At 49.4% G+C, this 14,438-nt stretch overlaps 1 protein-coding gene and 1 long non-coding RNA gene across 12 annotated transcripts in view; one reads left to right on the forward strand and one right to left on the reverse strand.

Annotated features, from left to right (window-relative positions):
* Window positions 1-14,438, forward strand: part of Pik3cd (phosphatidylinositol-4,5-bisphosphate 3-kinase catalytic subunit delta) — a 49,517-nt gene that overhangs the window by 15,916 nt on the left and 19,163 nt on the right. For 9 of the 11 annotated variants that reach the window (XM_021232614.2, XM_021232615.2, XM_021232616.2 and 6 more), the window contains one exon: window positions 10,026-10,152. The gene's annotated coding sequence lies outside the window, so the exon portion shown is untranslated. Of the gene's footprint in view, window positions 1-8,193; window positions 8,316-9,319; window positions 9,426-10,025; window positions 10,153-14,438 lie in introns of those variants that run through there. The other 2 variants (XM_040734971.1, XM_040734972.1) reach the window with 2 other exon arrangements.
* LOC121135779 lies at window positions 1,980-8,257 on the reverse strand. The gene is made up of 5 exons (XR_005872889.1): window positions 8,186-8,257; window positions 7,314-7,376; window positions 5,147-5,236; window positions 3,774-4,486; window positions 1,980-3,350 (listed from the first exon to the last, which is right to left on the reverse strand). It is a non-coding gene; the product is annotated as an uncharacterized LOC121135779 (long non-coding RNA).

The following is a 14,438-nucleotide window of genomic DNA, read 5'->3' on the forward strand; positions in this document are numbered from 1 at the left end:
TATTAAAGTCTTTTTTTAAGCTAGTTTTATTTATTTATTATGTATACAGTGTTCTACCTGCATGTTTTGCCTGTACACCAGAAGAGGGCACCAGATCTCATTACAGATGGTTGTGAGCCATCATGTGGTTGCTGGGAATTGAACTCTTGACCTCTGGAAGAGCTGCTAGTGCTCTTAACCTCTGAGCCATCTCTCCAATCCCCCCCCCCCAAGTTCATCTTTAAGGCACAGATGTACGCTTTCTGTGTCAGCGGGGGAAGGGTTGCAGGAAGAGATAGGTGTGCATCTTGAGGAGTCGTGGTCCAGATTCATCTCCCTTGCTTCAGCTCTTGTTCTGCGTGGTGGTCTGAAAATGCTTTATTGCTTGAGGGGACAAGATGGCTTTCAAATGATGACTGTCCCTCTAGTGTGGTGACTGACCTCATCTAGGGGGTGTAGGGAGGATATGAGGGAATCTGTCTATGAGGCTTTGCTTCTCCCAACATCCAAGGTGGCTGCAGATGTAGATTTAGCTCTGTCTTCAGCCAAAGAAAAAGAGAGAGACACACCAGGGTTTCCTCCTGTCCTTATTCAGTGCTTTTTGGTTTTTTTTCCCCAAAAGCAGTTTCTAAATGCAAGTTCCAGGCTAATTGAGGGTATGAGTAAGACTATGTTGAAAAGAAAAAAACCTTCCAGGCGTTGGTGGCGCACGCCTTTAATCCCAGCACTCGGGAGGCAGAGGCAGGCGGATCACTGTGAGTTCGAGACCAGCCTGGTCTACAAGAGCTAGTTCCAGGACAGCCTCCAAACAATACAGAGAAACCCTGTCTCGAAAAACCAAAAAAAAAAAAAAAAAGAAAAAGAAAAAAGAAAAAACCCATAAACAAAAAATAAAGTCTAAAGTTCAGTGTTTGCTTCAGATGGCTGCACAGGACAGAGTCCTGGAGGGTGGCACCCCCACTCAAGTGTGACTTTTCACACCCCTCTCACCTCTGTCATTTCTCTGGCTCCTCAGAAGCCTCTGGGGTGTCACTTGTCATACACTGAGAAGTACAGTTAGCCATTTCCCAGAGTGCTGAAGCTACTCTAGGAGGGCCACAGCTCCAGGACAGGTCATAGAAACCCCTCTGTATGGTATGAGTAAAACAAGCTGGGCATTGTCATTGTCCCTGAAAGTGGAACATGGATCAGTCTTGTGCATCATGTCCAGATAGAGACTGTCATAGCTGACTTAGACAATGACCAGCTGGTGTCTGCCCACTACAGAATCCATCGGCTGCTTGGTGTATGGGCAAACTCATCACATCTTCTGCGTCAGCGTGGTGTAAAAGTGGAGTGGGGGGACAGTTTGTTCACCCCTTTAAACTCTGTCAACCTTGAAGTGGTTCTCACTATCCCACAGAGACTGCAGGAGCCATCTGCTTCCCTTGGGTGGTCTCTTAAGACCGTCTTGAGGAAGAGGATAAAGCTTCACTAAAGTGGCCATATATCATGCTTTAAAACTAGCACCTTGGACCTTGCTGATGCTTTGGTGATTGAGTTTCATGTTATTTGATTACTTACTATATTTTTTATGTGCATGTGTGTATGCCTGAGTGTGTGTATGTGTACCATGTGTGTGCAGATGACCACAGAGGCCAGAAGAGGGCACTAGAGCCCCTGAAACTAGAGTTACAGGCTGTTATGAGCCATTGTGTGGGTTGGGGAGGAGGGAGAAAAGAGAAGGTAGGGGAGAAAGAGGTATTTAGATTATACCACCAGGCTAGGGCCTGACCCATGGTACAGTCTCTCTGATATCTGGCCTTTTTTTTTGTTGTTGTTGTTTGTTTTGTTTTCCGAAACAGGGTTTCTCTGTAGCTTTGGAGCATGTCCTGGAACTCACTCTTGTAGACCAGGCTGGCCTCAAACTCACAGAGATCTTCCTGCCTCTGCCTCCTGAGTGCTGGGTGTTATAACAATACTCGTGGGGGACCTTGGCAGATTCCACGGTGAGGTAGAGCTTAAGTGAGAACTTTTATTAGAAGAGAAAAGTAAAGAGAGAGAGAGAGAGAGACAGAGAGAACAAGAGAAGAGGAAGATAGGAAAAGTCCTGTCTGCCCCAGAAAAGAGAGAGCATAAGTGGGCGGGGGTCTATCTTTTAAAGGATCCTTTGCATCTGCATGCAGAATAGTACTCCATGAACCCTGGGCTGACCAGGGTACTACCTGAGTGCATTCTGCCAGGTTACAGGGACAGGCCAGCATAATGCCTGAGTCCTCACACTGGGATTAAAGGCCTGCTCTACCACCGCCAGGATGATATCTGGCATTTAACACAGGCCACTTACTGTTATTACTTTGTGACCTGGGAAACTTGTCTGCTCTTTAAGGACAAATTTGTGACTGTTTATTTAGCTTAATGCTGCCAGGTTCATTTTCTTAAAACCATTTTCTCCGTCGGGCGTTGGTGCATGCCTTTAATCCCAGCACTGGGTCGGCAGAGGCAGGTGGATCTCTGTGAATTCAAAGCCAGCCTGGTCTACAGAGCGAGTTCTAGGACAACCTCCAAAACAATACAGAGAAACCCTGTAAGGTGATTCTAGAAAATTAGGTCAGAAAACACTGGTGCCTTTCCATTATTCTAACTTTTCCTTCAGTGAGCATTCACAGTAGGTCTTTTGCACAGACAGTGTGTACTTTTCCATTTGTGGAAGAAACAAGTCTTGTTGGGAACCTGAGACTCCCAGAAACCGTGACAGACACTCCCCGGTGAATACTTCCAGAAGCTGACCTTGTGGGCTGTCCGATTGATCCTTGCTTCTGAGCCAAGGTCAGCCCTGTGTGTGCTGTGCCGGTTTTCCCTTCCTAGACCAGGCAGTGAGGCGTAGAGAGCCTAGAGGGCCTCTCCAAAGCCAAAAATGTTCCAGAACTTTCTTCCTGGAAACACTAGTGCCTTTTTGGTAGACACCTGAAACAATGAACAATACCAATCCAAGCATCATTTTCCCTGGCCTGTCCACCCTTTCCAATGCTCAAAGTCACAAACTCACAAACTCTGGGAGCCTTGACTAAGACAGACGTGGAGTCAGAGCTCAGGGAATTGACCCCAGAGGAGAAGGAAGCTTCAGGTTCTGATTAACTTGGTTTTTTTTAACTACAGTTGAGTGACTTTTTTTTAGCTTACTGGAGGGTGCGAATTCAAAGATTAATAAAAACATTGAAGATGGCAGGAGAGAGACTGCTCTTGTAATTAGGCTCCCCATGAAATATCAGAAGAGCAGGCCAGCACAGGGACAGGCATGTACCTCTAATCCCAGCAACTCAGGCTGTAGCAGAATCACCGGCACTCAGAAGTCAGAAGACAACTCGAGCAGTGCTGCAAAGATCCTGTTTCTAAACAAAGCAAAACAGTGTGTCAAGGGGACAGAGCATTAGCGAGATTATGCAAATAAATACACAATCTTGTCCCTTTGGGGGGGGATAATTCTGCACTGCCCTCCTGTTTCCCAATTCGAGTTTAACATACACATTTGACGTGTTTTATTGTTAGCTGTATCTGATTTACCCACTGACTTTTGTCTCTGTTATACGTTCATTCTGTTGCTGTGACAAACACTGTGACCCATGTGGGGTTTGAATAAGAGTAACCCCACAGGCTCTTAGGTTTGAATGCTTGGCCACCAGAGAGGAGCATTATTGGGAGGGGTATTAGTCATGGTTCTCTAGATTAACAGAGTTTATAGAACAAATCTCTCTCTCTCTCTACACACACACACACACTCACACACACACATGTTATTTATTAAAATGACTTACAGGCTATAGTCCAGCTAATCCAACAATGGCTGCCTGTGAGCAGAAAGTCCAGGAATCTGGTAGTTGCTCAGTCTACAAGGAAGGCTTCAGTATCTGCTGGAATCCCGAAGAAGTAGACTCTGGTGCTAGTGACTGGATGACTATGCCAGCAAGGTGAGGACAAGCAGGCAAAAAGCAAAAGCTTCCTTCTTCCAAGTCCCCACACAGGTTTCCAACAGAGGGTGTGGCCCGGATTAGAGGTGGGTCTTCCTAACTCAAAGACCCAGATTAGAAGTGCATCACCCTGCTTCAAATAGGAAAAAGAATCCCTCGCAGTTGTGCCTTCCGTCTTATGTAGTCAAGCTGACAACCAAGAGTGTCCGTCACACAGTCCACCATTCGGGAAGCCAAGTAGGAAGTCAAGGGAGCCGTGGGGAAATGCTGCTTGCTGGTTTTCCCTCTCCGGTTGGCTTACTCACGGGCGCGTGCTTAGCTAGGTTTCTTATGTAACCCAGGACCACCTGCTCAGGGAATGGTGCCACCCGTAGTGGGCTGGCAATCCAGACAAGCCACCATGCGCATTACTGGTACTCTGGCAGTGCTGGTCTTCTTACCTGAGCGCTCCTAGGAATGCCATGGTGCTTCCAGAAGGAAGAAGCAAGCAGGGTTCCCGAAGGGAAGGCAGTTGGGATATGGGCAGGCATCTGGCAGACGTGGGGTTGCATCACAGAGGCCTGGAAGTGTCAGGGCAGGAGGGAGGGGGTGGAGCAAATAATCATCTTGAGTGGAACAAGGACTCCTATGAGTGGGAGTATTTGGTTTCCTGCTCTTAAGATAGAGTACTTACAGAGAATTGACTCCTTTTGGCAGTAGCAAACAGGGGAGGAAATCTAATTTCTCTATTTACGCTTGAGTTTTGGCAGTAGTGAAACCCCTGTGTGTGTGTGTGTGTATGTGTGTGTGTGTTCATGTGTGTGTGTGGATGCATGTGGAGGTCAGAGGTCAACAATGGGCACCTTCCTCCTCCTCTCAAGTTTTCCAGGCATGCACCTCCAAGCCTGGCTTCTCTCCAAATACTTTTTAACACTTTATTGTGTAATTGCTGTTGGGAGTGGGGCACATGCCACTGCGCATGTGTGGAGGTTGGGGAACCACTGTGTGGAGTTGGCTTTCTCCTTCCTTCCATCTTTACAAGGGTTCTGGAACAGACCAGGTTGTCAGGCCTGAGCGACAAACACCTCTACCCATTGAGCCATCTCTCTGGACTTTGCCATTTTTTTTTTAATGGTGTCTATCTTTCCCTTACTTGCCAGCACAGATGTGTCACCTTTTTGTGGGTTTGGCCATTTCAAAGAAATCCTCTTTTTCCCATGGACTCCAAGAGAAATTAGTACCTGACTGTTCAGTTTGTATCCCAAGCTGGTCACCGGGGCTTGTTGATGGGGTTCGTTGTTAATGCCTTTGATTGTGGAATTCACTCAAACCTGCGTTATCAGAAATTGGAGGGAAGGGTAACACTTTGCATGGCTCCTGTTGGGTGAGGGGAGCCTCCACACTTGGAGAAGAGGGTAAAGGACCTTGGAGTTGTTCTGCTTTGGGAAAATCTCTTTGGTGGCTGACACTGGGAGTCATGAACCTGTGATAGGCATCGCTCCTCTATACCCAGGTGGCTGTCTGAATTCCTCCCTTCCCTGTCTACTCAGTTAAGATAGAGCCATAACTTTTCTTGGGCTCTGGGGTCTGGGTGACCTAGGAGACCAGGCTTCACACTTTGGAGAACTTAGCTGGCCTCAGGATTGCCAGTTCTTCCTTAGAGGATGGCTCTGCTCCCAGACTAGCTTGCAGGCACAGAGGGCTCCTGGAGGCAGGACTCTGGGGTGGTCCCCATACTATCATTGGGCTGGCCACACCCAGTGGCCCTGGTTTCAACTGCTGAAGAGGTCAGCTTCTGAGCAACACAGCCAGCTACTCGAGCCCTAGAGGCAGGATGTTTGCATTAACAGCACCCGGGGAGATGTCTTCCTTTTGTTTTGTTGTTTTGAGACAGGGTCTCACTCTTAACTCTGACTGACCTGGAACTTCCTTTATAGACCAGGCTGGTCTTAAACAGAGATCTGCCTGCCTCTGCCTCCTGAGTGCTGGGATTGAAGGCCCAGTGCCACTATACCTGGCTTGTGGTGTCGTTTTCTGAGATGTCCATTCCTGGAAGTGAAGATGTTTGGGACATCTAGACGTGGTACTGAGAATGAATTGCACCTTGCCCTGTGTCACTCTCCTAGGGTGCTCCAGCACGAAGGCCCCAGGCAGTGCTGCTGGGGGCCGTGGGAAGCTTCTGGCCCGGGCTTTTTGAGTCTTGCCTAGGGACCTCCCACATCCTGGCTGTCTCAACAGCCTCGTCCTCCCATGCTGGGCTTAGCAATTCCTGGGAACGTTCTAGCCCAGCGTTTGTCTTTTCGCTTTTTGCTAACTCTAGGGACCTTCCTGGGATTCTTTTTTTTTTTTTTAAACTATTATTATTTCGAAATAGTCAAGGCTACACAGAGAAACCCTGTTTTGGAACCCTCTCTGTAGACCGAGTTGGTGTTGAACTCATAGAGATCTGCCTGCCTCTCCTGCCTCTGGGGTGCTGGGATTAAAGGTGTGCGCCACCACTGCCTGGCCGTTCCTAGGACTCATAACACTGAGAGCCGGTGATGAAACTGGCCTCATCCGGGGCAGTTGTGGGCCTGGATCCCCCTCCGCCTCTGAGCTCTCCGCCTTCCACAAAGGGTTAAGTCTAAGAACATGGTAAGAGGACAAGAGGTTCACGGGAAACCAAACTGGTTCCGCTGTGTGAGCTGGCCCTATAGTCTCAGCAGCTGAGGGAACTGAGGGTGGAGAATGCAGGGGCAGCCTGGGCAACTTATAAAGACTGTTTCAAAACTAGGGAGGCAGCAGCAAGCAGATTTCTGGGAGTTTGAGGCTAGCCTGGTCTACATAATGAGTTCCAGGTCAGCCAGAGCTACATGAGACCTTGTTTCAAAAATAAAAGATTTAAAAAGGGCTGAGGATACCGGGCATTGGTGGTGCACACCTTTAGTCCCAGCAATTGGGAGGCAGAGGCAGGTGGATCTCTGTGAGTTAAAGGACAGCCTGGTCTATAGAGCGAGTTTCAAGACAGCCTCCAAAACACTACAGAGAAACCCTGTCTCGAATCCCCCTCTGCCCCCCAAAAAAGGGCTGGGGACATAACTCGATACGAATGCTCACTCAGCACACTCAAGGTGCTAAATGCAACCCCCGCCAGTACTGAAAAAAAGCACAACAGAAAAGCTGTGAGGATTGTGTGTGCATGCCAGGGTACCTGGGTTTCCTCATTTATTGCCCCAGGGAGAACAATAACTAACTACCATATGGTTCCTGGATGGAACCCTGGCCCTAGTACAACATAGTTGTAGCAAAAGAACTTGAATGTATGAATGAAAGTCTTGGATAAATCACTTGTTTCTAAGTCCATGTGGGGGAATTCCCACCAACAGACACAACCAGCGTGCAGGATCTGAGCCCAGAGTCCAGACTCACGGAATGAATACTTGTGTGACAGCAGCTCCAGGTCTGACATGTTCTGCCCTTCCTGGTGATACCCTGAGAACCAAGGGGGCAGAGTCCTGTTAGTTGGGGGTTTTGTTGTTGTTTTGCTTTTGTCAACTTGACACAACCCACAATTATCTGGGCAGAGGAACCTTGATTGAGAAAACACCTCCCACATATTGCCGGTGGCTAAGTCTGTGGGGGTATTTTCTTGACTAATGATTGATGGGCTCAGCCACCCTTGGGCAGGTGTTCCTCACTGGTCCCTAGAAAGCAGGCTGGGCAAGATATGGGGAATAAGCCTGTGAGTAGCATTCCTCCCTGGCTTCAGTTCCTGCCTCAGTTTCCCTCAATAGACTGTGACCAGGGAGGGATGTGTAAGCCAAATAAACTCTTTCCTCCCCAAGTTGTTTTCTGTCATGCTGTTTTATCACAGCAATAGAAAAACAAACTCCAGAGGCAGGGTAGATCTCACTTTATAAATAGCGCCGCTGTCTGCTAATTGTAAGAGACCCTAGCCAGGACTGCCTATGCTCATCTCAGATCATTCTGCTGTTCTAGGGCTCCGTGGTAGGGAGATGCCTTAATCCCTGGCCTCCTGCGAGAGCAACCAAGGTGTCTCCACCTCAAAGCGTTCCAGCCGCTACTATTCCTTCCTCCTCCCCAGACCTGGGGTATTAACGCTTAGGGACTGTGCAGTGGTACAATGGCCCCGCCCCATCCCCGGGATGCTCCTCCTCCGACCGCGCCCCGCCCCGCCCCGCCCAGCCTGGTCGCCCTCTCCAGCCCGTTGTTCAGCCCCGCCCCGGACCGCGCCCCTCCGCCGATGCCGGGCTCGCTCGCTCACTCAACCGCTCACTCACCGCCACCCCGGGCGGGCTGCACACGGCCGCCAGGAGGCTGGCGCCCTCCGGTCACTCCGGGACCCTCCCGCTGTATCCCCTGGGCAACTGTCTCCAGGGAGACGGAGCCCGCCCCTGCCACCGACACCGGGTACGAAACCCACCTGTGCGGGCGTCTGTGGGGTCCCTGTGCCTCCCCACTCCCACTGGCCAGATGCTCTGCCCCGCCCAGAACTGGGCTTTGTCGGCCTGGCTTTGGGAGGGCAGGGTAGGAGGTCATCAGGACTCCAGGGTGGAGGGGCTTGGAGGCAGGAGCATCGGAGGCAACTGCACCCCACTGGAGAGGCCGACCCTTACGTAGGGTCGCGCCTGTCTGAGATTCCCTGGGGTGTGTGTGTGTGTGTGTGTATGTGTGTGTGTGTGTGTGTGTGTGTGTGTGTGTGTGTGTGGTGGATAGAGTACTGAGTTGCATCTTTTTGTGGCTCTCCGAGGCTGGAATCCTGGGTGTGTCTTCGGCTGCCCTTGATGGGATGAGCCGGACCCCCCCAGTGTGTTCCTGCGAAGACAAGGACGGGCTTGCTTAGGGCGAGCTGAGCTGTTTACTTCTCAGGAACCGAAGCAGTTCAGTGCGCGCTCCCGGTCATCCCCCCCCCCGCCCTCCCCCATCCCTGTCCCCGTTTCCCAACCTAGCAGTCAGTCCTTCCATAGCTTTGCCCTTGAGCCAAGAGGGGCTAACAGAAGTCATACCCAGGCCTGGAGATCCTGTTTATCTTCTGCCAAGAGACTTACTCCTTTCTACAAAACCCTGGTGCATTTTCTCCCTGGCTCCTTGTCTCCCGTCCTGAATTCCTGAAGATGCAATCCTGAGCTCCATCATGCTTTCTGCTCTGTGTTTCCCGTTTTCAAAGCGCTTTCTTTCCGTACTTTTCTTCAGGTTTCCCCGGGTCCCGTCCCATTACTGTTTGCTATTTTCACTGGTCAGCATGTTAAGTTATTTCTTCTTTTAGTCTTTGGCCAATGCTTCGGGTGGCTCTGCTGAGAGTTTCTTGGAAAGCCCCAGTGATCCTCCCTGGATGCTGAGCTGAAGGGAGGCTGTATCCACACCCACCCAGGCTCCAGCCTCCTGCAGCAGGGTCGCTGAGCATCCTTCCACGGTCTGTGCTGGCAGACTAGAGGACTTCCGCTTGGGCCCTACAGGACGCACTGCTTCTAGTGGACTCTTAAGGGCTTTGCTTTTGTCTTACGGAGAGGCCAGTAATTTGTGAGTTTGTTTTGTGTATCTGCACCAGCCCTTCCCTCTCAAGTCGCCCCACTGAACAAGGTGCCTGGGACGGGGTGTGTGTCGTTCCTCCTAGGTCAGGTTCTTGGTAGGGGTGCCTGCTCTTCTCACAGCCCTCCTCTTCATCTGTAACCCAATAGAGATGGCTTTTCCTTTAGGCTTGGCTTTGAAAACAGATTTACATGGGGAGTCAAGGTCTAAAGTTCAGGAGCCTACTTTTTTTTTTTTTTTTTTGCAACCATGAGATGACATTCAAACTCAGTCACGGCTCAGATCGGCTCTAAGAAAAGGCAATCCAAGTCACCTGTATGCACATCCCTACTTTAGGTTGGGAAATGCTTCCGTACCACCAAAGGGAGCTGGGGTGGCATCCCCATGGGCAGTGAGAAAGGCCATCCCAGCAAAGTGGGGTTGGTTTGAAGAAGGGAAACAGAGATGAAATGGCCCCCTTCAGTGCTGGGGGCTTTCTGCATGTTAGGCAAGCACTCCCACTGAGCTATATCCACTGCCCTGAGATACATCCCGGACTAGAATGCACTGGTTTCTGAAATTCTGAGTCTCAAATGCTCTTTCTCTTTTCAGTCTGGTCAGAGCATGAGTTGCTGAGAGTCCGGCAAAGGCGGGATGAACTTCACTGATGGCAAAGCAGCTTTAACCTCCCAGGCAGAAGGGCGGAGGCTACTCGTCTTTCTTGGCCCATCCCAACAAGGTAGGTTGGGGGGGGGTGATATGTAGAGGAAGGAAGAGATACTGTGTTACAGATAAGAATGTTGAAGAAAATCGGCCCTCTCTGACTTGTCCCTGGGACTAATGAGCGTTCTCATAGGAAGAGAATAGAATGGTGGCTGGGGTGTAGCTGGGTGGCAGCATTAAGGAGGGACTTCAGTGTCTACAGAGCCTTGGATGGTCACAAGATCAAGGTGTAGGATTCTCTTTTGAGTTTCTGGGCCATTGACTTGGGAGAAAAATGCTGTATGTTTCGGTCCTCAGTTTGTGGGACTGTTTGGGAAGGATTAGGAGATGTGGCCTTCTTGGAGGGGTGTGTCACTGGGAGCAGGCATTGAGGTTCCAGAAGACTCAGTTCATTCCTAGTGTCTCAAGATGTGTGCCCTCAGCTTTCCGAACACTGTGTCTGCCAGCCCACTGTCACGCTGCTCGCCATTGTGGTCATGGACTCTGCCCTCTGAAACCATGAGCCCCAAATCTACTCTCCTATAACTAGCCTTGGTTATGGGGTCTTGCCACAGCAATAGAAGAGTAGCTAAGACACCCGCCATCCAGGCAACAGGCGGCTGGGTGTGGTTACTGAGCTCTGTGATGGAGAAGTCTGGGGTCCCCTTGCAGTCTTTGTGGGTATATGATTATTCCTTGTGCACGGAGAATATCTGCCTGAGTAGTTGCTGTCATTAGATCAGTCAGGGCCCGTGCCATGGGGGAAGTTTCCCCCAGCCTCGACCTCATCATCTCTAGGTCTTTCTTGTTGCTTGCTAAACCTCTTTGTTGGCTGTGATCTCTTTCAAAATTAAACTATTAAGCAAAACTTTAAAGTTAGAAGTATGTAGAAACAGAACTCTCACGGTGAAAACTTAGTTTCCAAAATGCCTTAAATTTTTTTACACTTGTTATCATTGTGCCAGTTGGGCACACTTCTGCCATGATGGTGTATGTACAGAGGTATCAGAGGGCAATTTTTGGGAGTTGTTTTTCATTTCATCTTTATGTGGCTTGAGAGGGGTGAACTTGGGTGACTGGTCTTGGCACAGCAAATACTTTTACCCTTCATCTCCATGGCTCAGGAAATACCTTTAATAATAATTTTAGCACACGCCTTTAATTCCCAGCACTGGGGAGGCAGAGGCAGACAGATCTCTGTGAGTTTGAGGCCAGACTGGTCTACAGGGCAAGTTCCAGGACATCCGGGGCTACACAAAGAAACCCTGTCTCAAAAAACAATCATTAGCAACAAAAGCATTTTTTATGTGTACAAATGTTTGCCTGCATATATGTATGTGTACCATGTGATTGCAGTGGACATGGAGGCCAGAAGAGGGCAGTGGATTCCCTGAAACTGTAGTTCTACACCCTCGTGCAACTATGCAGCCATTCCAATATGAACTCTCACAGTGGCTGTGGTTACCCACAAGAGTAAGCCTGACAAACATGCTCCACCACACCTCGTTTATGCAGGGCTGGGGACCGAACCAGGGCTTCATGCTTCTAGTCAAGCACTCTGCTGACTGAGCTATATCGCCCCCTGCTACCTCAGTTTTAATTCGCAAGAGCACTTTGCCTCTCCTTTTAAAACAGCCATGTGGTAATTAACCCTGGTTTCCTTTGTCTGTCTGTCTGGGTGGTTCCGGCTAAGAACTTACCTGCACAGGACCATCCCAGGCTGCCAAGTCAAATGTAGGAGCAAGGCTCTGTACCGGCTCCTTTTGTTTTATTGTGACAAAGTATCTTGCAGAAATGGTTTAAGAAGGGAAGACTTACTTTGGCTCAGTTCCAGGGCGTCTCAGTCTCTGTGCCTCCATTTTATTCCTGTTTGGAGGTAGGGTCTCACTATGTAGCCCAGGCTGACCTTGAACTCATAACCCCCCTGCTTCTTTCTGCCTCTTGGGTGCTAGGATTATAGGTGTATGCCATCATGTCTGCCTAACTTAAGACATTTTTAGATAGGAATTTTCAGATATATGATGGAAGTGACGGAAGAAAGTCTTCCACTAATGTAAGGAAAACAAGGAGTGTCAATCAGGCGTCATTCCTGTCAGGCGTCATTCCTGTCAGGCGTCATTCCTGAATGTCAGTACTGGGAAGGCTGAGCCTAGAGGTCAGTCTGGGCTACAAAGCAAGAAGAAAAACTGAACGCAAATGGAAACAATGTACAAGTGTATCTATTTCTCATTAGGCTTGGCTGCCCAATGGCTTTCAGTGTTTCAAATGCTATTCTCTGTTTGAGAAAGACTGGAAAACATCACTGTTTTGTTTTCAGTCACTATGACTAAATACCTGTGGCAGGCTGCTTATATATAAAGGGTGTTTATTCTGTCTGTAGTCTTGAGGGGCAGAAGGTCCAAGGTCCAGTTGCTCAGTTGTTGGTTCAGACTCCAAGCCTGATGAGTGGCTTTGAGGCAGGAACAAGATCAGGAGAGGGAGATCCTGGCGCTGAAGTGGACTGGAGAGTGAGGGGCAGGGCTAAGCTCTCCTTTCCTGGCCGTTTCTCTGAGGATCTAGGATTTCCGGGTTTCCTACCATATTCCTAACACCTAGTCCCTGTTTTACCCATCATGCTGGCCCCTTCACTCAATGAGACTTCCCTTTAATGTGGCCTCACCCATGGATCATTCCATCCCGTCCTTCCATGCACAGGACACCTCCCTACAAGTCCCTTTTTGTTACAGTCCAGCTCTTTGGCTCTATGAAATCATCCCGTGGTGGTTTTCCATATAGGTTGGTCATGACTGAGAAATGGACACCTTGGTTTGAAGGGCTTTCTTGAGGTTGAGGGGCTCCTACAAATAGGCCGCTTGCCAGCATTGCCACACAAGTATCTTTGCGTGGTGGCTTCTCTGCTCATGGTTGAGGTGGATGCCAGTTTCAGATACATAGCTTATGCGTAGCCACCTTCTAGAAGTTTCTGTGACTCAGATCTTGAACTAATTAAATTGTTGTTTTGACTCTGAAATGCAGGCTTTGGACAGATGGCTTATCTGTGGGCTCAGTGTTCTGTCACTCCACAGACATGTAGGGATGGCTCCCTGGGGAGTCTTTACACCCTTGTTCTAGGGTGACTCTGAGCCCCTTTGCAGTGGCACTGAAGGAGCCCCATGTAGCTTTCCCAGGGCTCCCTGCCTCAGGGAGAAAGATGGTTATCACCCAGAGAAGCAGGATACTACTTCCCTTCTTTTCCATGTCGCCTGTCCCCAGTGTGGCCTGGTGAGGTGACTCATCCGTCCCAGCTCATGACTGCAGGACCCCAAAGATTGTCTTTATGTTGACAAAGACTGGGGAAAATCAGCCATATTTGTCATGGACTCCAGTAAGAGGTAGAATTTAATAGTTCAGAGATCTGGCACTGAGAGATCTGGGAGAGGTTCATAAGAGCGGCAATGAACGGAGTTCCCAGGGCAGCCAGTGCTGTTACACAGAGAAACCCTGTCTTGAAACCACCTCCTCAAAAGGCAGAGAACTCCCCAGGAGCAACAAGTTTGAGCCAAGACTCCAGCCATCTGGGCACTCCTTGCTTGTACGCTTCTCTAAAGTCTCCTGGGGTCCCTGAAGTATTCCTGGGTGCTGATGGCAGCCCAGGTATGTCTGTTAAAGTCTTTGTAGAAAATTCTCCTGCATCTGTTGTGTTCTCTGAAGTCTCCTGGGGTCCCTGAAGCGTCCCTGGATATTGATGGTAGCTCAGGTATGTCTGTTAAAGTCTTCTTTGTAGAAAATTCTCCTGGATCTATTGTGTTCTCTGAAGTCTCCTGGGGTCCCTGAAGCATTCCTGGGTGCTGATGGTAGGAGCCCAGGTATGTCTGTTGAAGTCTTTGTAGAAAATTCTCCTGGATCTATACATGTGTCCACATGCATGTACACAGATGTGTGTGGAAGTCAGAGGACAACCTCAGGTCTTTTCCTAGGAAGGCTTCCACCAACGGTTTCCCCAGATAGACTTCCCCAGCCGACCAGTGAGCTCAGGGTTCACAGTCTCCCCCTCCCATTCCATGTTGCCAGCTCTGGTATTATAAGTTTTCGCTATGCCCAGATTTTTATGTGGGGTCTGAGGAGGCCTCCGGTTCTCAAGGCAAGAGCCTTACAGGCTGTGCCTCTCCCCAAACCCCATTTCTGTTGGACCTTTAAGACTCAGAGGTCAGAGCACTGGCTGTTCTTCCAGAGGACCCAGGTTCAATCCCCAGCACCCACAGGGCAGCTCACAACTGTCTGTAACTCCAGTTCTAGAGGGGATCTGACACCTTCACACCAATGCACATAAAATAAAGTTAAAAT

The sequence above is a fragment of the Mesocricetus auratus genome, unplaced genomic scaffold (assembly GCF_017639785.1).
Source record: "Mesocricetus auratus isolate SY011 unplaced genomic scaffold, BCM_Maur_2.0 Super-Scaffold_100042, whole genome shotgun sequence".
NCBI classification, from domain to species: domain Eukaryota; kingdom Metazoa; phylum Chordata; class Mammalia; order Rodentia; family Cricetidae; genus Mesocricetus; species Mesocricetus auratus.